At 41.0% G+C, this 22,505-nt stretch overlaps 1 long non-coding RNA gene and 1 pseudogene across 2 annotated transcripts in view; one reads left to right on the forward strand and one right to left on the reverse strand.

The window, feature by feature from the left end:
* The window catches only part of LOC149123571 (uncharacterized), a 429,948-nt gene that overhangs the window by 294,169 nt on the left and 113,274 nt on the right, over positions 1-22,505 (reverse strand). The gene's annotated exons all lie outside the window — the stretch shown is intronic.
* On the forward strand, positions 19,379-20,792 carry LOC100345069 (ADP-ribosylation factor-like protein 6-interacting protein 6; annotated as a pseudogene).

Genomic DNA, 22,505 nt, shown 5'->3' on the forward strand with positions numbered 1-22,505 from the left:
CCAGCTCTGCTCTTATCCTCATTACTTTCTATCTTCCTACCCTTAATTACTTCACCTTTTTGTATTTGTAATCCCTGTCATGTGACTTTTTTGGTTATTTATCAATGTCTACATCCCCGAATGTAAACCTCATGTAACCCAGGACTTTGTCTACATACTCACTGTCACGTCCCCAGTCCTCAAAATACTACTTGGCATAGTGAAATCTCTCAATAAATATTTGTTTAAAGAAGTCCTTCCACTGTTGAGGAACAGTTTTGGTTTTTTATTTTTTCCTTTCTTTTATTATATCTTATTTTACTGATCTTTTTTCTTTCATACTAATTGTTGAACTCTTAATATAGAAATACCCATATGTGCATAAAGTTAATTAAAAATAGATCCTAGTTAAAAATAAGAGAGAATAAGAGAGGGAAGAGGAAGGAGTAGAGGTGTGGGTGGAAGGGCGGGCACAGAGGGAAGAATCACCATGATCCTAAAGTTTTAAGAATGAAATGTATGAAGTTTGTAACTGTACAGCAGTATAGTTTCGCATACATTCCTACAGGCTTACTTCTAAGAGCACAGCTTAAAAATTTGTCATGGGACCCCAAATCACCTTAAGCTGGGTGGTAAAAATAGCATTTTAACTGTTATAGAGATCATATGGGTAGGATTAATTGTTAAAATAATCATATAGATAGGATCAAGTGTTAAAGTGATCATATAAATAGGACTAAGTGTTTGGTAACAATAATAGAATTAAAAAAGAGTAAATGCTCCAACATGGGAAGCAGTCCACACAGCAGACTCAGTGAATGGCAATTGCCTTAAGTAGCCCTCTAGCCTCAGAATCAGCCTGTATGGTATTCTGGTCTTGCTGAAAAACCCAGGGGAGCATTTCAGGCATAGAGAGCCAAGACATCTGGCAAAAAAAAAATATTCTACATGAAGGACCTCTTTGAGTGAGACCCCAGTGGACAGATGTTGGTGGATGGTAAAGGAGGATGTACTTCTGTCTGAAGGCAGGAGAGAGCGTCCGCTTTTTGCCTATGGCCTTGTCAAAATATTGAAGGAGTTTGTAGATGCAAAAGGCTTCCACAGTCAAGGCAGCTCATGTCAAGAGCCTTGGGTGATCACTGACTTCATACATGAGTGTTAATTGTTAAATAAACAACTGAGGTCACTGTGTACTAACTTCCCATGCAGGACCTCTGGACCTCTGTCCTCAAAGAGTTATACTATGAGAGTTAATAGTAAAACTTGTTCTCAAAGAATTACTTCATTTTAAAGTATTAAGTGGAATGTAGTCTTATGTCTCATAACTTACAATTATGTCTAAGTGCTCACAAAATATGCATCATTCTTGGGTTCTTCTTTAAAGATAATTAAGTTTCTAAAAAGAAAAAGTGAAATTACCTTTGAGACACAATGACTATGAACAGCCCTTGTCTGGAGTGTTGAGGAACAGTTTTTGGTTTTTGTTTTGTTTTGTTTTATTCTTTTACTTCCTCATACAAAGTGTTGAACCATTTACCTAGAATACCATTTATCTTCTGCGTATAAAGTTAGATGAAAATGGATCTTAATAAAAAACAAGACTGGGAACAGGAGAGGGAAGAAGATGGGTAGGGGTGTGGGTGGGAGTGTGGGTAGGGTGGGAAGAATGACTATGTTCCTAAAGTTCTATTTATGAAATGCATGCAAATAAAAAATTAATAATAATAAAAAGAAGTCTTTTCAGATGAAATGACATTTCAGTTGGGTTTTAACCAACAAGGAGGTTTTCAAAAGTGAGAAATGAGACAAAGAATATTCAAGAAGGAACAATCTGTTCACAAAAAAAACATGGAGTTTCCTAAGGATAATATAACCAAGGTAACATAGTGATCAAAGATAGGGAAAGGAAAGAATGTGGTAGAATTGAACTGTGTTTAAATTGATTTCATGGGATAAAACTTTTATATCAGCAATATTTTATACTTTATATAGTTCAATACCTCTTATGGACCAATCTAAGTATGAGGGTACTATAAAATGGAGGATCGATCTCTCTCTCTCTCTCTCCCTCTAACTCTGCCTTTCAAAAAACTTGTTTTAAAAATAGAAAAGCTGAGGAAGACAGAGAAAAGGAAAGGAATGAGAAAAGTGTGACACAAGAAGAAATCCGGAGTACTTGTCACTATTCTGCTTAGTGCCTTTTACACTATTTTATGTACATATTTCTAAGAAACCTATCCAACTTTAATGATGCATCTCTAACTGTCCTCTAGATTTTGATTATTGGTGATAGTTCTGCATTAGCAAAAACAGGTGGGAGGTTTTATGGAGGCATTTTAGTATCTGCCAAGTTGCCTTAGGAAAACAGGAGATTTTGACATTATAGCAAGTTTTTATCATCTATACACATGTCTTTAAAATCAATAAAAACCCAGTTACATCTCCAAAGTGAGCACTTAGTGGGTTTGAATGAAGAGCAAAAAACTATTTGACTCTCTCTTTCCAAGTATCTCTTCCAAAATGTAGCCACATCTAGTGGTGATTTTTTAAAATTATTTTTAAATAGTGTTATATAAATGGTTTGCACCTAAATTATTCCTCTATAGAGTCACTGGCTTTCAGGAATGTTCTTATAACACACTTTTCCTAACTGTCCATCATCCTTCAAGTCAAACATATGTGATGGGACAGGTTTTTGGCATTTTAGTTAAGATCCCACTTGGGACATCCTGTTTCAGAGCACATGGCTTAAAGCCCTAGTTTCGCTCCTGATTCCAACTTCCTGGTAATGTATACCCTGGGATGCAGAAGGAGATAATGGCTCAAGTCTCTGAGTCCCTGACCCCCACAAGAGAAACCTGGATTGAGTTCTTGACTCCTGGTTTTGACCTGGTCCAGTCCCAGCTGCAGGCATTTGGGGAGTGAACCAAAAGATGGGAGATCTCTCTGTTTATCTCTCCCACTAAAATAAAAAAATAAAATAATGTTTCTACAAAATAAGATATGTCTGGACAACCCAGATGTAGCTCAGGTGAGTGAGTTTAAGATACATAGTTACTTGACCTTTGTTTCATTCCAACTTTCAACCATACTTTCTGAGTACATTTGCCAATATGAAATTGAAGGCTTTCTTTGTTAGGAGAACTTTTCCATTGCCCTCACTGAGAGGGAAGGACAAAATTATGTGTTGCATCATAGCTGCTTCAAGTAGAGAATTGTGGTGACGATCAATTTATCCAAGCTCACCAAGTCTTAATCATTTAGACTGTATAGCAAAGAATTTGAAATCCACAGTTGACTATAAATGCCCACGTGGCCTGTAAAACTCTAAGACAATTAAAAAAAAAAAAAGATCCTGGGAAAGAGTGCATTGCTCTGCAATTGCCTTAGAAAAGAGATTAATATGTCAGTTCCAGGAATTTGGAAATTGAACTTAGCAACCAGCCATCCTAAAGGATGCCAACCCACAACACTGCCTCAGCTGGGTGGTGTGGCTCTGGGAACATGTTCAATGTTTAAAAAGAGCCCAAGGGGACCAAACAGAGAATATGATAAAGGACACAGTGGCGTACATTTTCTTTTTCCTACTCATCATTCTCTTGAAATGATAAATGGATTTTCTTAAATGCAAGCTCAAGAATAACCACTTCCATTCTTGCAATCCAGCCAGGTCTGCAATGAAAGCAACTACTTCAGAAAAAGGATGAAATACATGTAGGAGAGAAAAGGCTGGAAGATGAAAACTTCCCTAGTGTGGTCAAAACAAAAACTTGATCAAAGTACATACCTCCCAGTCTCCAAACACAGTACAAATACTTCATTGTAGGGAACAAAAGACTCTGAGAGCAAGAATACAAACAAAGGAATGGCCAAAGAAAGGGAGGGACTTGGAACAAGGACATTCTTCCAATGCTAGGAACAAAATTCATCCTCAAGTAAAAGCCACAAAAGGAAGAATACTACAAAATAGAAATATAAAATGACTGTGACATGTTGGGCCAGGAAGCCAGTATGACAATATTTTCTCATAAAATTATATTCTATTTCATCACCATATGCTTTAGGAAAATTCAGTATGTTCCTCACAGACTTCTAACATTTTTTCCCAAGATGTCTAAAGCTTTAGGGAATATGCACTCACAGCATATTTGAGTATTACATATCGGTAATTCTCTGGTTCATGAATTTTAATACCACCTCTGAAATTCAGTTTGCCAATCATTCTCCCCAACACTAGCTGATAAAATAGGCAACAGCAGATTCTGTTTGGGTTTTGTTCCAATGTACTGATGGAACAGTGTGTGTTCCATATATATATATATATATATATATATATATACACACACACACACACATATATATATATGAAAGAAAAAGTATGCTGTGACTTGGAAAAAATCATTACTTGGAGAATTATTTCAAAACATTGGTTAATTACATTTCAAAATATAGCTTACTAGCTATTGAGTCATAATGCACAATGTGCTCTGTGCACTCCCATATAAAGGACTTTTTAAGTGACTTCTGTAATCTTACCTTATTGATTCAACTGTATATGTATACCCCTAACCACTTAGAGATTCCTAGTGGGCTATTCTACCATCAAGGACTTGTCCAGTGAACTACCTGTACAGAGCACCAGAGATTCTCTTCAAACTTACAGTAGAGTTCGGTTTCACAGTTGGATAAACCCATACAAAGTTGAAAATACTATAAGCGGAAAATGCAATTTGGACACCTAACCTATAAACATCATAGTTTAGCTTAGCCTATCTTAAACATGACATGCTCAAGATGCTTACATTAGCCCAAAGTTGAGAAAGATTGAGCGTATTTGAAGTGTTGAATATCACATGCAACTTACTGGATAGCTGTATCCAAGAACACTGGCAAACGGTACACTGTGGAGAATCAGTTCAGCTTGCAGCCCAGCATCCCCAGAGAGTATCATGCACACATCAGCCACAGCCCCCAAGAGGATCAAAATTCAAAACCTGAGGTGTGGATTCTGCTGAAGGCATATGGCTTTCATACCAAGGAAAGTGAAAAACTGTCATTGCCAAGTCAGGAACGACCTGTACCTAAATACTGAATTAGGTGCTGTGTCACTTAATTATATCTTATATCAGTGTAAAACTGAAATAATTGATTTCCCTTTTTCCATGGCTGCTGCTACTTTTTTTTTCTGTCAGTTATTCTCTCAGCTTCCCAAGTGTCAAACATACTTGTCTTTGAATCTTTCCCACACCTTGTCCTTACAAGTTACCAAATTCTATTAGTTCTCTGCTAGTTCTTCATGAACAGTCTGTTCTCTTTCCATTCCCTTTTCCAGAAAGCAGACTCTCATCACCTCATACACAGACTATGCTAAAAATCTCTTAATAACTTCCTGCTTCCAGTTTGGGTCCTCTTCAATTCACTCCTTTTGTTGACACCCTTCTAAAGTGCTACTTTAATCTTATCATTCCTCTGCTCAAAAGCAAAGGCAGGGGCCAACACTGTGGCTCAGTGGCAAAACCACCTGCAGTGCCAGCATCCCACATGGGCATGGGTTCTAGTCCTGGCTGCTCCACTTCAGATCCAGCTGTCTGCTATGGCCTAGGAAAGCAGCAGAAGATGGCCCAAGTATCCACGTGGGAGACCTGAAAGAAGCTCCTGGCTCCTAGCTTTAGCACAGTTCTGGCCGTTGTGGCCATCTGGGGAGTGAACCAACAGATGGACAACCCCCCCCTCCCTCACTCCCTCCTCCTCCCCCTCCATCTGCCTCTCTCTAACTCTGCTTCTCAAATAAATAAATAAATATTTTTTAAAAAGGTAGCCACTGTTTACAGATAAAGAATACAGTGCCCACCTCACAGCCACCCCAGACTCCTTGCAATTACACTTTCCACTACTTCTGTACACAAGCTCTTTACTGCAAGTAGATTGTTTATGCCCATAAACAAATGAATTGCCTAGTAGTTATGTGCTTTGCCTGAAGCACCTTCTTTTCTTTCTGCCTATTCCCTGTAAGTCCCTGGAAGCTTCCTAAGGCCACTTTTGCACAGGAGGTTCTCCTTGGAACACCCACTAGGTATTTAAAGCTGATCCAGGGGGCCAGCACCATGGCTCACTTGGTTAATCCTCCATCTACGGTGCCGGCATCCCATATGGGCGCCGGTTCTAGTCCCAGCTGCTCCTCTTCCAGTCCAGCTCTCTACTGTGGCCCAGGAGGGCAGTGGAGGATGGCCAAGTGCTTGGGTCCCTGCACCCACATGGGAGACCAGGAAGAAGCTCCTGGCTTTGGATCAGCACAGCACTGGCTGTGGTGGCCATCTGGGGAGTGAACCAACGGAAGGAAGACCTTTCTCTGTCTCTTTGTCTCTCTGTCTATAACTCTACTTGGAAAAAAAAAAAAAAGCTGATCCAGAGTGTCAAACAGCTGCAAGATATACCACCACTATATCTACCATGTGTCTTTTTCTTCTCCAACTAAACTGTGTGAACACAGAGATTGTATTAGTATGGTTCTCATCACTATGACAAATGGCTGAGAGGAGCTAATTACAAAGGAAGATGGTTTATTTCAGTTCATAGTTTTGAGGCTCACAGTCCTCATCAGCCCTCTTGGCCTAGCGTCTGATGAGGGTGGAGGCAGGCAATGAAGGTGCGTGTATGGAGGAATGACCACATAGAAAGGCAGGAAGCAAAGACAAGGAGCTTGCTCTTTCTATGTCTGTGATCTCTCCTTACAAAGCCACCATGATTGGTCACAGGACCTCCACCCTAACAATTCAACCAACTGGAATCAATTCCTAAGACCCCAACTTCAGACACCATAATTATAATGAATTTCATCTTTAATCTATCAAAAAGACTCTGGGGACCAAGGCCCCTAACATATAAGCCTCTGGGGGACAACCAAACTATTCTCCAAGCCATAACAGAGACCTTCACATAGCATTTATTAATCACCTACCATATGGAGGGCCCTGCCGTAGGTACCACAAAAGTAGGCAGAGTTATACATTATTGGCATTCCATGACAACAAATAAGAACACTATGCATATTGCAGCTACCCAGTGCACATTTTGAATGAATAATTTCCATTATTTTTATATTATAAAATTATTTTATAACTGCCAAAATTAAATTCCATAAATGCCACCTTTTTACAGTAGGAAAATGATAAAAACAGGTGGAATATATCTTACTAATCTAACAAATTTGGTATCAATATTGTCATAATGCCTATTCTATTCTATTCCTTTAACTTCCAAGCCCTTCTACACCCTTTCAAGAGGATTCTGAAGACCATATATTCCTCACTGGGTTTGTTACTTGAGTCTATTTGCCAAGTAACCCAAAAATCTTCCAGTTCTGAGTGAGGCATTAAAAAAAATACTGATCCACATATCTATCTGAAAGGCAGAGGGAGAGAGAAAAAGATCTGCTGGTTCACTAACCAAATGGCCATAACAACCACAACTGGGCCAGGCTGAAGCCAGAAGCCAAGAAACTCATCCTAGGTCTCCCACTTGGGTGTCAGGGGTACAAGTACTTGGGCCGTCTTTCACTTCCTTCCCAGGCTCATTAGCAGGAAGCTGGATCTAATGTGGAGTAGCAAGTGGCAGTTTAACATACCATGCTACAATACCAGCCCCCAGCTAGTAAGTGAATAAACAAGTGTTTTCAGAGCAAGTGTTTGGTACAGCAGTTATGACACTACTTGGGACACCCATATTCCATATCAAAGTGCCGGAGTTTAAGTCCCAGCTTGGCTCCTGATTCTAGCTTTCTGCTAATGTGTATAACATCAAGTACTTGAGTCCCTCCCAACCACATGGGAGAGCTGGATTGAGTTCTGGGCTCTGGCTTTGGCCTGGCCAACCCTAGCCATTGTGGACACTTGGAGAATGAACCAATGGATGGAAGATCTCTCCCCCGCTTTTCTCCCCCTTCCCCCCTCTCCCCTCCCCTCCCCTCCTCTCCTCTCCTCTTCTCTTCTCCTCTTGTTCTCTGTCTCTCTGTCTTTTGCCCTTTCAAATAAAAAAAGTAAATTTTTATAAAAACAGGTGTTTTCAAATGGTGAAATTTTATTGACCTACATATACACCTAGGATTTGTATAGTTTTCAATAAGTAATGTATATACCAGTTTAAGAAAAACTTAGCAAGTATTAACACATAGCCTGCTCAATGGCTCTTCCTCTCATTCGACAAATAAGACAAGGATCTGGCAAATGTGTCTCACTTCTCATTACTCTCCAACCAGTCTCAGATTCTCACCCTTCATGATCTCACAATTAATGCCCATAGACCCGGATTATATTTCTCTACCCACTGCTATCTTCCCTGTAGGACCAACAAAATCATTCCATCTTCTTTATGATGCACACTTTGCTTTCTTCATGAAGTGTTTCGAATATATTGCACAGATCATGTTCATTGTACCCTCATAATTCCTAGTGGACAGTTTATGGCACCTTTTAATTATTATGGCGCTCTGCCCTCTTATTTTAATTTCTTGTATTTCTGTGCCTTCACTGCTTAAAGGGGAAGATTATTTCTATTATTTCTTAATCAGCTTGTTGGATGTTGTCCTATTCCACAGGAAGTCACTTGGATTTACATATACTACTTATCTATTTATTATTTCTAAATTCACACCTGGAGCCCAACCATTCCCCAGCACTCCAGTCCTGCAGATCCACCTTTCAATTCCTTGTCTCTGAGTTTCCTAGCAAGCATCTTAAACTTCACAGGACCAAACTACAACTCCTAATTATTCCTCTCAAACCTGTATCTTCCATTCTCTGAGTGGATGGCAATTCCATCAAACTGCTTAAACCAAAAACCTGGAATCATCCTTAATTTACCACTTTTTCTCAATGTCCCGTATCTGATCCATCAGGAAACTCTACTGGGGTGAAATCTAAGTGTCATCCCCAGGCTAATCCTTTTGGGACAGCTCTATCACACACACAAAGGTTGAATTTGCCATCACCTTTCATCTGAAGTGTTCCATTAGCCTGCTTTCTTCCACAGTTGCTCTAAATTCTGTTCACACGCTGGCTGGCACAATCAGTCCTTTTAAAGCTCTTAATCTTATCATGCGCCTCCTCTGCTGAGAGTCCTGAAATACCTTCCATCTCTCCAATTGAGAAAGTCTAATGCTACCAGTGGCCCTCCCCTACCTAACTCATCCTCTACTACTTTCTGGCTGGCTCTAAGCTGAGCTCTGCCAGTTTCCTTGTTCTTGTTCCAATGCCCAAAGCATAGTCCCTACTCTGGGAGTTGCCATACTCTCCACCCAGAATGCCTTGCTTCTGAGAGCAACAGGGCTCACTCATACACCTCTGCAAATCTTCCTCACACATCAACTTTCCCATGATGACTTCTCTGACCAACCTGTTGTTACAGTAACGCCACTCTCTTGCCACATGCCCTTTTCCCTGCCCTGTCTTATATTTCCCTATAGCACTTAACACCCTCTCTACTCTTTATTGACATTCTATGTATTACTCACATATCTCTTAATTGTCTGTTTTCTTGCAACTAAAATTTAAGTGCCACAAGGACAGATATTTATATTGGATCACATTAATCAGTGTATCTCTGGAGCTCAGGACAGTGCCTGGCAGAGAAAGCACTCAATGGATATTTATTAGATAATGAATAAACAGTGGATACTGTGGGGAGCAACTCGGACTAGACTGTTACTGGAATTAAGACTTACTCTATGCATCTGCTCTCCCACAATATGGCGCTGGGAGAGGAGTAAACAGCTTCTACGCAGCTGCCTCTCGCCAACTTGAGTGATGACCTGCAGGAGCTGATCCTGCTCCTGATTGGAGGAGAGCAGCGTACTCGGCATGTGGGTAGCAGAGTTGGGATTGGTGGAAGAGGACTATAAAGGAGGAGAGAGACAACATGCACGAGGAACATCTAAAGGGAACACCTGAGCAGCCCCCAAGAGAGCCGGCCGGCGGTGTGCCGCTCCCCCACAGAAGTGGGGAAAGTGGCAGGGGGAACTGCCCTTCCACGGAGGTGGAAGGGTCGGTAGCCAACCCGGGAAGAACCAGCAGCAAACCCAGGAAGGGCCAAGCAGACAAAAGAACAGCGCAGGGTCCTGTGTCGTTCCTCCACGAAGACGGGGAGCGACAGATACCTGATGTATCATCCAAAAATTGACGCACAGGTGAATGAATGAAATAATTCATAGAATTTAGCCTTCTTAACTAGAAGTTTAGATGCTACTTAATGCTCCCTAATGACTCTGGATCATTTAAGTAACTGCACGTTGATACCTCCAGGACCTCTGCAAGCTTGTACAACAGGCTATTGCACCAACAAGTTTCGTGTCTCCAATGGTTTCTCTCTACCTACCCTCAATACTTACTTTGGTTCTACCTTGCTCAATTTGCCCTTTTCCAATTTTCATATTGAAAATTAAGCATATTAAATTTATTAATAATTATTCTGTTGGCTACGGTTGACAACTCAGAGAGAGAGACAGCACACAAGCATTGTCTTCCATCTGCTAGTTCACTCCCCAAATGGCCACAATGGCCAGGGCTGGGCTAAGCCAAAACCAGGAGTCAGGAGCGTCACCACGTATTCAACTACGTGGGCCATCTTCTGTTGCTCTGCCACACTCATTAGCAGAAATACAAAGGAAGTGGAGCACCCAGGACTTGAATCAGTGCTTATATGTGATGCAGGTGTTGTCAACTTGCTATGTCATAATACGGGCCCATATCAGTGAACCAAATTCTCATACCCGACTACACAAGCAGTTTTCAACATACATTTTTGCTTCTCAGAAGTCATTCTGCTTACTTTCATGTTTTACTGGGTAGGCAATTAAAGTCTCAAAGTAAATGATTTCTGAACACCTGGAAAAATAAGCTGTGAGTGAAATTTGGCTAGTACATATGAATATCTATGCCTTGCTATATACAAACATATACATCATAATATATTTCACACATATGAAGCACTAGTCTTCTTCAACATTAAAATGAATATTTTATAAATCTGGATTTCAGGATAGTTAAATTACTTTTTAAAGAAAATTATGAGCTAAAATTCTCAAAAATTTTTCAGTGACATAATGCATTCATCCTTACTGAACTCACTATTTGCTTTTCCTCAACTTCAAATGTAAAATAAAAATTCAATGATTTTCTTTGCAAGGGTCAAAATGACTTTAATTACTTTTTGGAATATGATGATCTTAACTCAACCAAGTACTATTAATTCCATCTCTCTGTACAACTAATTTAATAACCTTTTTAGCCTGTGGATGCAGAAAGCAGTTCAAAGCTCTTGAAGATTTAAAACCAGAGCCCCTTTAAGTCCCATGAGTGACCTGATTAGGATGATTAAAACTCTCCTAATACCTTGGCTGTTTTGCTGTGAAGCAGCCACTATATGACCACCCAGAGCAGTAATATCTGCCTGGACCATTCCTCTGAACTTCATACTGGGATCACATTGCTTAAAGCCACAAGAGTTTTTGTTTGTTTTCCCATACAACAATGGAAAAGCAAACTTTTGCTTTATAGAAAGTGAGTTTTCAACTCCCTGAATTAATTTCTGTTTCTGGTATTCTGAATCACCCCTTCCCACCCTGACCTCTCAGTTAAGAGTTTCTTCTTTGCCACCTTCACTCTGTCACAGCTACTTGCAACAGAATTTCTTCCCTTCTTAGAAAAAAAAATGGGGATGGGCATTTTGCCTATCAATTAGGATGATTAAGTCACACACTGGAGTACCTGGATTTAGTATCCACCTCTAGCTCCTGAGTCCAGCTTCATTTTAATGCATATTCTAGGAGGGGAGGCAGCTATGATGGCTTAAGTAACTGCATTCCAGTCCTCCATGTAAGGGACTTAGGTTTAGTTCCTGGCTCCTGGTTTCAACCTGGTCCATCTCTGGCTATTGCGGCATTTGGGAAGTGAACAAGCAAACAGGATTACTCTGTTTAAATGTCTCTCTGGCCTACAAGTAAATAATCTTTTAGAAAATGAATTTAGAGTCACTAACTTTGGATTATGTCATAGTGTTATGTGCTGAATTATATCTCCCCAAATTTTATATGTTGGTGTCCTAAACCCCTAGTACCTTGTAATGTGACTATGTTTGGAGAAAGGCTTTTAAAGTGGTAATTAAGGTAAAATGAGGTCATGTGGAAGGGCCTTAGTACAACAAGACTGATGCCCTTACTAGAAGAGAATACAACACATATACATAAGCACTCAGAGGAAAAACCTTGTGAGGACACAGCAAGAAGGCAGCCATCTGCAAGCCAAGGTGAGAGTTCTCACAAGAAATCTTGAACTTGGACTGTATTGTAAGTACTTGAACTTGAACAGGATTTTAAGTACATAAATTCTGCTGTTTAAGCCACTTAGTCTGTGGTATTCTGTCATAGGAGACCTAGAAAAACGAATGCATGCAAATAGGACTATGCTTATTTGAAGAGCTGTTTAGAGAACAAATTGGAGAAGTTTCCAATTTTCTTATTTAATGCATTACTTAAAGTTTTCAACTTTGTGAAAAATAAATGCATTATTACATATTCTAGAAGTGGGACTCCATGTTCAGTGTACAAAAAAGTCCCAAATTATAGTCCATTTAAAACAATCTTTTTAGAACTGTATATCTGATTTATTTGAAAGGCAGATGAACAGAGACCTCCCATCCGGTAGTTCCCACCCCAAATATCCTCAACAACTGGGGCTGGGCCAGGTGAAAGCAACTCAGTTTTCCATATGGGTTGTAGGACCCAATGACTTGAGCCATCACTCCTGTCTCTCAGGATGCACATTAGCAGAAAAACTGGAATCAGAGGCAGGGCCAGGATTTGAGTCCAGGTACTCCAATATGGGATCTACCATGCTAGATCTACCATGTAGATTCCACAGTGAACACCATGTGTCTTAGTCTGTTGTCTGTTGCTTTAACTAAACACCACAAAGACATTTATAAAGAAAAGAGGCTTCTTTGGCTCCGAGTTCTGGAAGTCCAAGAACAGGGCACCAGCATCTGCTTACCATCTGGTGAGGGCCTTCCTGCTGTGTCATGACATGGCAGAAGGCATCAGATGAGATAAGACAAAGCAGGCAAGCCAGGAAAGAGTTGCTTTTATTACAAAGCTACTCTCAAGATAATTTATTAATCCACCAGACCATTACTCCATCAATTGACCAATCCATTCTAAAGGGCAAGGTCCTCGTGATCTAATCAGCCTTTAATGTTCCAATATAGCCCCCCCAGTACCTCGCTGAGGGGATGAAATTGCGACAAGAGTTTTGATGAGGACTTCAAACCATAGTCCTATATTATTGTCACAGTGCTACAGATGTTGGCTTGCCAGTCTCAAAGCAGAATTGTGTAATAGAATTTCACAGGCCACAAAGGACTGCCTTCAGTGGCCACCCATGGGGTTAGTCTAGAACATTTAGAGCTGAAAATTTGCTGAACCCAGGCAAATGCCAGATGTTCAAAACAGAGTGAACTACCAGCAAAGCCAAGTTACCTTTGAATGCATATTAGTCACTAAAACATTTCTAATGTAATATCTGTGGACTGCTAAATCTAAATATTTTAAACAAAGATAAACACCCTGGGTTTCTGTGTATTATTCTACTCAGCCTTTACCAATTATAACACTCAGTAATTTATCCATTTTTGCTACTATGTTACAATGTTACAACCACACAATTAGTATCTTCTTTCCTGGTGAAAGAGTCTACATTTCTGACACTGCCAGAGGAAAGAAGGCAATTTTATTTTTAAACTACCATTGTTTTTAGTTCCTTTGTACCAAAGCCATAATAAGACACATACAGAGGATCCAATTTTAGATTTGGTGTGCTACCAGACAGAAATATAGAGGAAGTCTATACAAACAATCATGTTCTCTGTTGACTCTGCTGGCAACCATAAGGCAACATACTTTGTCACTCTTGAGACTGTTCCAGAAACCATCACGTCTCAGGTGGCTCCTAAAGAAGCTACCCATTTCTCATGCCCTTCTCAAATGGATAACCTGACTTGGATGAGTTAGAGGAGAGACAAGAAGGCTGTGCTCAGGGATTACAGACTTTATAATCTAGGTTGAATTATGACTTCGTTAACTTTTAAGACAGAGAGACCAAAGAACATTTGAGAATTTCATAGAAAGAGAAATCTCTGCTGATTATCAGGCTTGGCTAAGCGGGAACCCAGTCTCTCAGTACAACAGCAGTGAAGGAGAGGAGCCCCCAGTACAAGCTCAGCTGCTAAATCATTCCTGACACTTCACCATGAACTCCTCACTTCCTGTTTTGCTTTTACTCATGAGAATCACTGATGCACTGCCTTGTTAATTTGCAAAAATAGATTTTCGTATATATATACATATATATATACACATACATACACATAAATTTTATATACACATATGAAGGGGCTTCAAAAAGTTCATCAAGGGGGGCCAGCGCTGTGGCATAGAAGGTTAAGCCTCTGCCTGTAGTGCTGGTATCCCATATGGGTGCCAGTTAAAGTCCTGGCTGCTCCACTTCTGTTCCCTGCTAATGGCCTGGGAAAGCAACAGAGGACGGACCAAGTGCCTGGGGCCCTGCACCCACATGGAAGAAGCTGCTGGCTCCTGGCTCCGGCCTGGCCCAACCCCAGCTGTTACATCCACTAGGGAGTAAACCAGTGGATGGAAGATCTCATGAACTTATGCGCTCTTTCTCTCTTTCTTTCTCCTCTGTATCTCTGCCTTTCAAATAAATAAATCTCTTTGAAGAAGTTCATGGAATATTAACATTATCTGTGAATATCAGTTTTCCATAAACTTTGGGAAGCCCTCTTGTATATATTAGGTGAAAAGATTCAAGGCTATGACCCCATCCTTGTTTGTTTTCCTGCTTCAGATAAAAGAAGCTATAAAAAAAAAAATTCAGACAAGTAAATTATTAGTAAACAGAAACACATGCAATTATTTCTTCCCACTTTTGTATGCTAAACTAGTGGACTGACCCGCTCCTCTGAGTCTCTGAAATTTATACAAGTTCAGGTACACATAATATCCCCAGTGATCTTTATGTCAGCTCTGAGACGGAGGAAGAAATGTGCTTAATGAACCATTTATGGAACATGAGCCCCGCCAGGCACAGCTCCTGGTGTTATCTCATTCATCTTCTCAGCTACCCTTTAAAGGAGGCACCAGTGGCACCCTGGAGCCATGGAGAACAAACCTTGGGGAGATTGAGTGACACACTCCAGGTCACAGGGCTGTGTGTGAGGTCAGCCTTGGAACGGGTTCTATCGGAGTACTTTCACACTGTTGGCTCAGGGCCTGGCAGACCCAGCCACTCCCCCTACCACCACCACCCCAGCTCTGGGAAACACCACACTTCAAGCTTGTTTTTTAATTGCAATGAGATAGAAATTTTAGGAGAGGAGAGGTTCAGAATCTGGAAAGAATCTCTGCCCTTCTAATGCTTCAGGGGATGGAAAGCTGCCAAGCTGCTCAAGGAACCATGAAGAAAATAAGTGCTGTCCTTTCAAACAAATTTCTTTCAGATGGGGAAAAAAAAAGACCAGGGTAGAGGTGGGGGAGGGAGGCATGAACAGTCTTTCCCAGAGGATCAGAGTGACTCTGCCCCACGCCGTAGGTCAATGGCCAACATAAAGCTGATCACATTTTCATTTTTGTTTTGTTCCAAGCAAGCACAGAATCACATTTATAGCTCAATTTTATTAACCTTGTCGGACTCTCTAGTATAAATATTTATTCTAGCTTTTTACCTGGCCTTGTCTTTTTGTATGTATATATTCTCCAATGCCAATTTTCAACATTTTATATTAGCTTATAAATTATATATGCTTGCTGACAAACCTAATTTCTATGTAAACTATAGGTGGTATAAATACTTCATGCATTTGGTCACACTCTTAAATATCAGAGTTGTTACTATACATTAATTTTCACTAATTATTAACATGCTTATTTGCATTACGAGCTCTGCTCATTCAAGTCATTTTTTTTTCCTTTATTTAGTCAACAAATATTTTTCAAGTGTCCACCTAGCCTTGAGCCAAGGGTGGGCCTGCAAATGGAAGGAATACACACACATCATCTCAGCTATAAGTGAGACAATGCAATTGTCCCACCAAACACTATGCAGTCACTATCTGTGAACAATACAAGGATAAAGTACAAGGTGGAAGGGGAGCTCATGGAAAGTGGGCATGAACTGTGCTCCACAGGCAATATATAAGAGAAGAGAGGTGTGTGGCAAGATTGGAGTTGGGGGAGAATTCCAGCAGAGAAAACACAAGCAAGAGGCTCCGGGAGGAAAGCAGGTGGCTTCTGGCAAACCTGAAAGGTAGCCAGTGTGTCTGGAACTTGGAGAGCCAGGGAAGGAACTGGCCTTGAGACAGACAGACAAGCCATGTTGAGGAGTTTGGTCTTCATCTTCAGAGCAGTGATGAGAATTACATGGCTTGCTTTAAGGCATCCAGCCAATAAATAAAGATGGAAATAAATATTAATAAAGCAAAATTAAAAGAGCTTGTCACCAATAATCAATGCTAAGGACAAATCTATATTCATGGCTTTAGGGCTTTCACATATAAAATCTCATCAAAATTTCACAAAATCCTGTTATATAATTAATACAAATATAATATAGCGTTCCCTAGTTTAAGGTAAGGAAATTAATGCCCGGAGAAATTAGATGGCTTGCTTGAGATCACTGTCAGAAAAGCAGCAAAACTGGAACGAGAACCCAGGACTATTCAACCAAAATCTGTGTTCTTTCTGTGTAACAAGTTCCTCATAGTACTTAACTAACCTCTGAGTTCACTTTCAGGACTGGACACCCGGGAGTCAACTGTACCAAAGGGCTCAGTGGCCAGTGTAACTCTTTCTGTAAGACTGGCCCTGAGCCTCATTCTTGAGGCTTGGGATCCACAGTGGAACAGAATATACAAGGTAGATTTGGTACATTATTCTAACAAGTGGGAAGTCATTGTCCAGATTATTCATGCACATGCATGATCAAACTTGGATTTTTACAAGGGAAAGGAAACAAAACATCTTTCACCACTGAAAGGTAATTTGAAACACATAAAAGTTTAAACGTTAAAAATCTGGCCAGTGCTGCGGCTCACTTGGCTAATCCTCTGCCTGCGGCCCCGGCACCCCAGGTTCTAGTCCCAGTCGGGGCACTGGTTCTGTCCCAGTTGCTCCTCTTCCAGTCTGGCTCTCTGCTGTGACCTGGGAAGGCAGTGGAGGATGGCCCAAGTGCTTGGGCCCTGCACCCGCATGGGAGACCAGGAGGAAGCACCTGGCTCCTGGCTTCAGATGGACACAGCGCGCCAGCCGTAGCGGCCATTTGAGGGGTGAACCAATGGAAGGAAGACCTTTCTCTTTCTAACTCTGCCTGTCAAAAAAATAAATAAATAAAAATAAATGTTAAAAATCTAAGTGAACCATACCTTTATACACATTGAGCTTTAAAAATTATTACTGTCAGGAAGAAATGAATGTCCTATTTCCATCCTTCATGAGGGAAGGGGAAAGTGAAAAGGGGATATGAAGAAATTGTTTCATTTTTTCATACTTTTACACACACAGAGTAACTTTAAGCAGCCTCAAGGAATGGAAATGGGCTTTGTTGAAATTGTTCTTTAGATGATACTGGAGAAGGAATCTCATGAGGAAAAAGGAATCACAAACCAAGGGGATCCCCTGAAAGCCACTCACACCTGGGGCTGAGCAATTTCATGGGGTTTGCAGCAATGAAAGTTCTTGAATTGCCATTATCAGTCAACTGCCATTATCTTGTGCTGCCATTATCAGTCTCTGACACTCTCCTGTGGGTCACCTTAATTCTATAAACACCATATCATTTGTTGAACATCTCCTTGATGTCAGGGAACAGGGTCATACACCTAAACAGAGTCTCTCTCTTCTTGGCCATTAGAATTCATTAAAGGCCCTGTCACATCATAATCTCTTTTCCCCTATGACTATGCGCTTGGCCCTCTACTCAGACCCACTGGAACTTTTGCTTTGATTTATTCACAATTCCTAGACCTCTGTGGCCTCGCGGCCTCAATTAACCCAAGTTCTCCCCATGAGAGTTTTGGGTTCCTGCCTCTTTCTTCTGTGTTCCTCCATCCATATTCCTCAGCTCATATTTACAAGAGAAAACCTGATTAACTTTATAAATAACTCTCGTCCCTCTTCTGGCACATCTATTTCTACCAGACCACTTTATTCACTGCTGGCTGAGCTATGAATTCACTGGCAATCAACACTCTCCAGTAAGCTGTAGCTGAGGGAAGCACCATGGTGTGGGAAGCAACCAAGACTAGACTAAACTACTGGAACTGCTAAGACTAATTCTATGCATCTGATCTCCCACCATATGGCGCTGGGAGGGAATAAACAACTTCCACACAGCTGCCTCACCAATTCGACTAACAAGCTGCAGGAACTGATCCTGCTCCTGATTGGAGGAGAGCAGCATGCTCAGCGCGTGGGGAGAGAACGCCAGCAGAGTTGGGATTGGTGGAAGAGGACTATAAAGGAGGAGAGAGACAACATGCAGGAGGAACATCTGAGGAACCCCTGAGAGAGCCGGCCAGCAGTGTGCCGCTCCTCTGTGGAAGCATGGGAAGCGGCGGGGGTGCCGCCCCTCCGCGGAGGCCGGTGGGGGGGTGGGCAGCTAACCCGGGAAGGGCAGGGGAAAAGATCACAGCATAGGGTCTGGTGTCGTTCCTCCACGAGTCAGGGAGCAACACCATGGGGAGTCATCTGGCACAGAATATGAGAGCAAGCTCTGTGATCTGACCACCTATGTCCCAATCCCAGCTCTGTCACTTACTAGTTTTGGGGTCATGTGCAAATTCCTTAATGTCTCCTCCATAAAAAGAAGATGATTGTAGCATCTAACTTACTGGGTTGTTGTGAGGATTCAATGAAGTAACACATGAAAAGCATTTAGGACTGTATTTAGCACTAGTAAGAGTTCCATAAATGTTAACTATTATTCTTATTCATGTCTGTGTGGCTATGAGCTGACAAGTTGCCCTTGACCAAGAACTGTAGACCAGAGGAAACTACCAATGACCTGTCCAGTCCCAAGTGTGAAATTTCCTCAATCTCCACAGTGCCAAAGTTCCCTAACAGAGTTATTTTTCACGTGGGAAAAATGCCGAGTGTCTCAGGCTTTCTTTCCTCTCCAAATTATTTTCACCTGACCAATTTGTAGCTGCAAAATTAATATGCCCAAGTGTAAGCAGTTTCTGGAACAGGCCATCAAGTGTCCATTCCTTTGAGTAACCTATGAAATAATGGTAGAGTTTAGGCAGTTTTAATGGTGTTTAAGAGTGTAAGCACTTTCCCACCATGCCTTTTGTGGAGAGCGGGAGGTGCTGGGCACCGTACCTCCGCATCCTGGTACCTTTCGTGGTGCCACACTATTCTGCCTTCTCTTAGGGGGACAGATGGGGTGAAGGTGAAGTCGACGACGAGGAGGGTTGCAACTGGCCAGTGATTTTAGGGCAGAGTTCTTGGCGGGGACATCCTTGAAGCCCACGAGAGGTTCTCTATTCCTGCCAGATGGGGATGGGTGGCCGGTCCTGCCAGATAAGTGCAATGGCATCTTCCCAGCTGCTGCAGGAAGCCAAACGCTGGCTCAGCAGTGACTGGTTCAGGTCCTTTCTATTCTGTGTTTACTGCTATTCATCATCCTCCTCACCTTTCTCCTCCCCATTGTCTACCTGGTTGTTTAACCTGGTCGTTAAAGAGTTGCATGCTGAGGGGCCAGTGCTGTGGTGCAGTGGGTTAACATCCTGGCCTGAAGCACTGGCATCCCATATGGGCACCGGTTCTAATCCCAGCTGCTCCACTTCTCATACAGCTCTCTGCTATGGCCTGGGAAAGCAATAGAAGATGGCCCAAGTCCTTGGGCCCCTGCACCCACATGGGAGACCTGCAAGAAGCTCCTGGCTCCTGGCTTCAGATCAGCACAGCTCCGGCCATTGCGGCAAACTGGCAAGTGAACCAGTAGATAGATGGAAGACCTCTCTCTCTCTCTCTGCCTTTCCTTCTCTCTCTGTGTCTAACTCTGACTTTCAAGTAAATAAATAAATCTTTTTTAAAAAACAGTTGCATGCTGAGAATCTGACAAATGAAGATGGAGTGGACACTGGGCTGCTGGGGTTCTGGACTCTTCTTATAATATCACTAACTGCTGGATTCTCTCATTGCAGCTTTTCTTGGACAGTGACTTATTTTGATTCTTTTGAACCAGGAATGTTTCCTCCTACTCCTTTCACCTGCTGGGTTCAATAAACTGACTGGACACTCCTCCCACATGGGCTATACCATGACAATTTTGAATGGCATTGTGTCTGCTCTTACTGTAGCATGGTGCCTCATGTAAATCCACACTGGAGCAACACTGTTGGCAAAATGTAGTCTAAATTGCTTTGCAGTAACAAGAAAGAACATCATTGCCTACGCAGAAGGCCGAGAAGCCTAATGTTCATTATGTGGTTCATCTGTGTGTCGTCATCACTGTCATTACGGAAGAACTTTTCAAGCATCATTCTAGAGTCTAGAACTTGAGAGTATCTGAATATTTTCTTAAAAGTATAACGTGTTGGGGCCAGCACTATGGTGCAGCGGTTACAGCCGCCGCCTGCAGAGCCAGCATCCCATATGGGTGCCAGTTTGAGACCTGGCTGCTTCACTTCCAATCCATCTCTCTGCTATGGCCTGGGAAAGCAGTAAAAGATGGCCCAAGTCTTTGGACCCCTGCACCCACATGGGAGACCTGGAAGAAGCTCCTGGCTTCAGATCAGCACAGCTCCGGCCGTTGCAGCCAACTGGGGAGTAAGCCAATAGATGGAAGACTTCTCTCTCTCTGTCTGCCTTTCTTTCTCTCTCTGTGTAACTCTGACTTTCAAGTAAATAAATAAATCTTTTTTTAAAAAAAAGTAAAGGTGTTTACCTCATTTTTTTACTTTCATATGTGTAGTTCTTTTAAATTGTAGAAACCATCTCAATGGAAATCACATTTGAAAACTTGAATACAAGCCAATGCCTAATTTGCCTGTATATAGAACATTTTTGCTAAGAAATACTGATTTTATTGTGTAATTGAGATAGAAATATTTCTTATTTATTCATTAGGAGAGTAAACAATACATATTTCACCGATTTTATAGATCTTACTTTTAATTAAGAATATTTAGTTTTTGATACTCATAAAATCAAAGAAGGTGCATTTATTTTTTATGTGTGTTTAACATATTTTCCTACCACCTATTAAATTTATATGTTTTTAAATTATTACATTTAGACAATTGTAAACATTATTTTCTAACTGGTGTAACCTAATACTTGCCATTTTTACTATTTTGCATTTTAAAAAAACAGAAAAAACAATTAAGTTTAAAATTGAGTAAATTTTTTAAATGAATGAAAAAAGATAAATGAGTCAGTAAAACAATGAGCAATTTGAGGCTGTTCACTATTTCTATTCCCACAATTCTAAATATTTATATTGATGTATATGGTTATTTACACAGTACTGATATATTTCATTTTCAATAAACAGAAAACCAAAATTTTTAATGCAGAAATACTTGAGCTATGTTTTTAATCTCAAAAAAATTAGTTACTAAAGTGGAATGGCATTTTGATATTTTATGTATATACAAATAAACCTTGTATGTACAATACTAAAAAAAAAGTGTGTGTACATGTTTGTGATTAATAAGAACTCCTTTATGGCTATGTGACCTGTTAAGATCTAGAGGAAGTATCTGGCAGCTCAGAAATTAGCCTACTGAATTATAATTCATATAAATAAATCTTGGAAAGTGAATTAAATATTTGTATTTGCATTGTGATATGACAACGAAGAAACAGACTGAGCTGCTGGCATCAGAACTGGTCTAGATGTGACATGTGGGAACCTTATCTTGAACGGACACGAAGTCACTACATCTCCACTTCTAACTCCAAGGAGCACTAATCGATCCTGTTTAGGACACCAGGACAAAGCCCTGTCTGAAGTCCACACATTCTGGAAGATCTCACCACGGGAGAGAAAAAGGTAGAACTAGAGATGCCGGAGGTTTCCAAACTCACAGCCTGCTGTTTGTGCAGAAGCTGCAGCACAGCTGTCGTTAGTATAAAATCCTAAAAATCACAGATTGGAACATGATACTTCCCAGTTTCAGTTGCTCCAACGGTACAGACCATGAGCTCTTCACTAAATGTGGGTGCTTCTTTCTACTAGAAGCCATTTGCAAAAGCCTAAACTACACACAGTAAAAAGATAGCAGTTTGGAGAATGGGAAAAGGGGGTGAATAGTTGGAGCATAGGGGAGTTTTAAGGCAAACTGTTCTGTATAGTACTACGATGGTGTATACACACCCGTGTGTATGGCAGTGTGCATTTGTTAAACCTTTGGAGTCTGTGTGACACAAATCTACCCTGAGGTAAACTATGGACTTTGGG

The sequence above is a fragment of the Oryctolagus cuniculus genome, chromosome 11 (assembly GCF_051225735.1).
Source record: "Oryctolagus cuniculus isolate XC-2025 breed Fujian yellow rabbit chromosome 11, ASM5122573v1, whole genome shotgun sequence".
NCBI lineage: Eukaryota > Metazoa > Chordata > Mammalia > Lagomorpha > Leporidae > Oryctolagus > Oryctolagus cuniculus.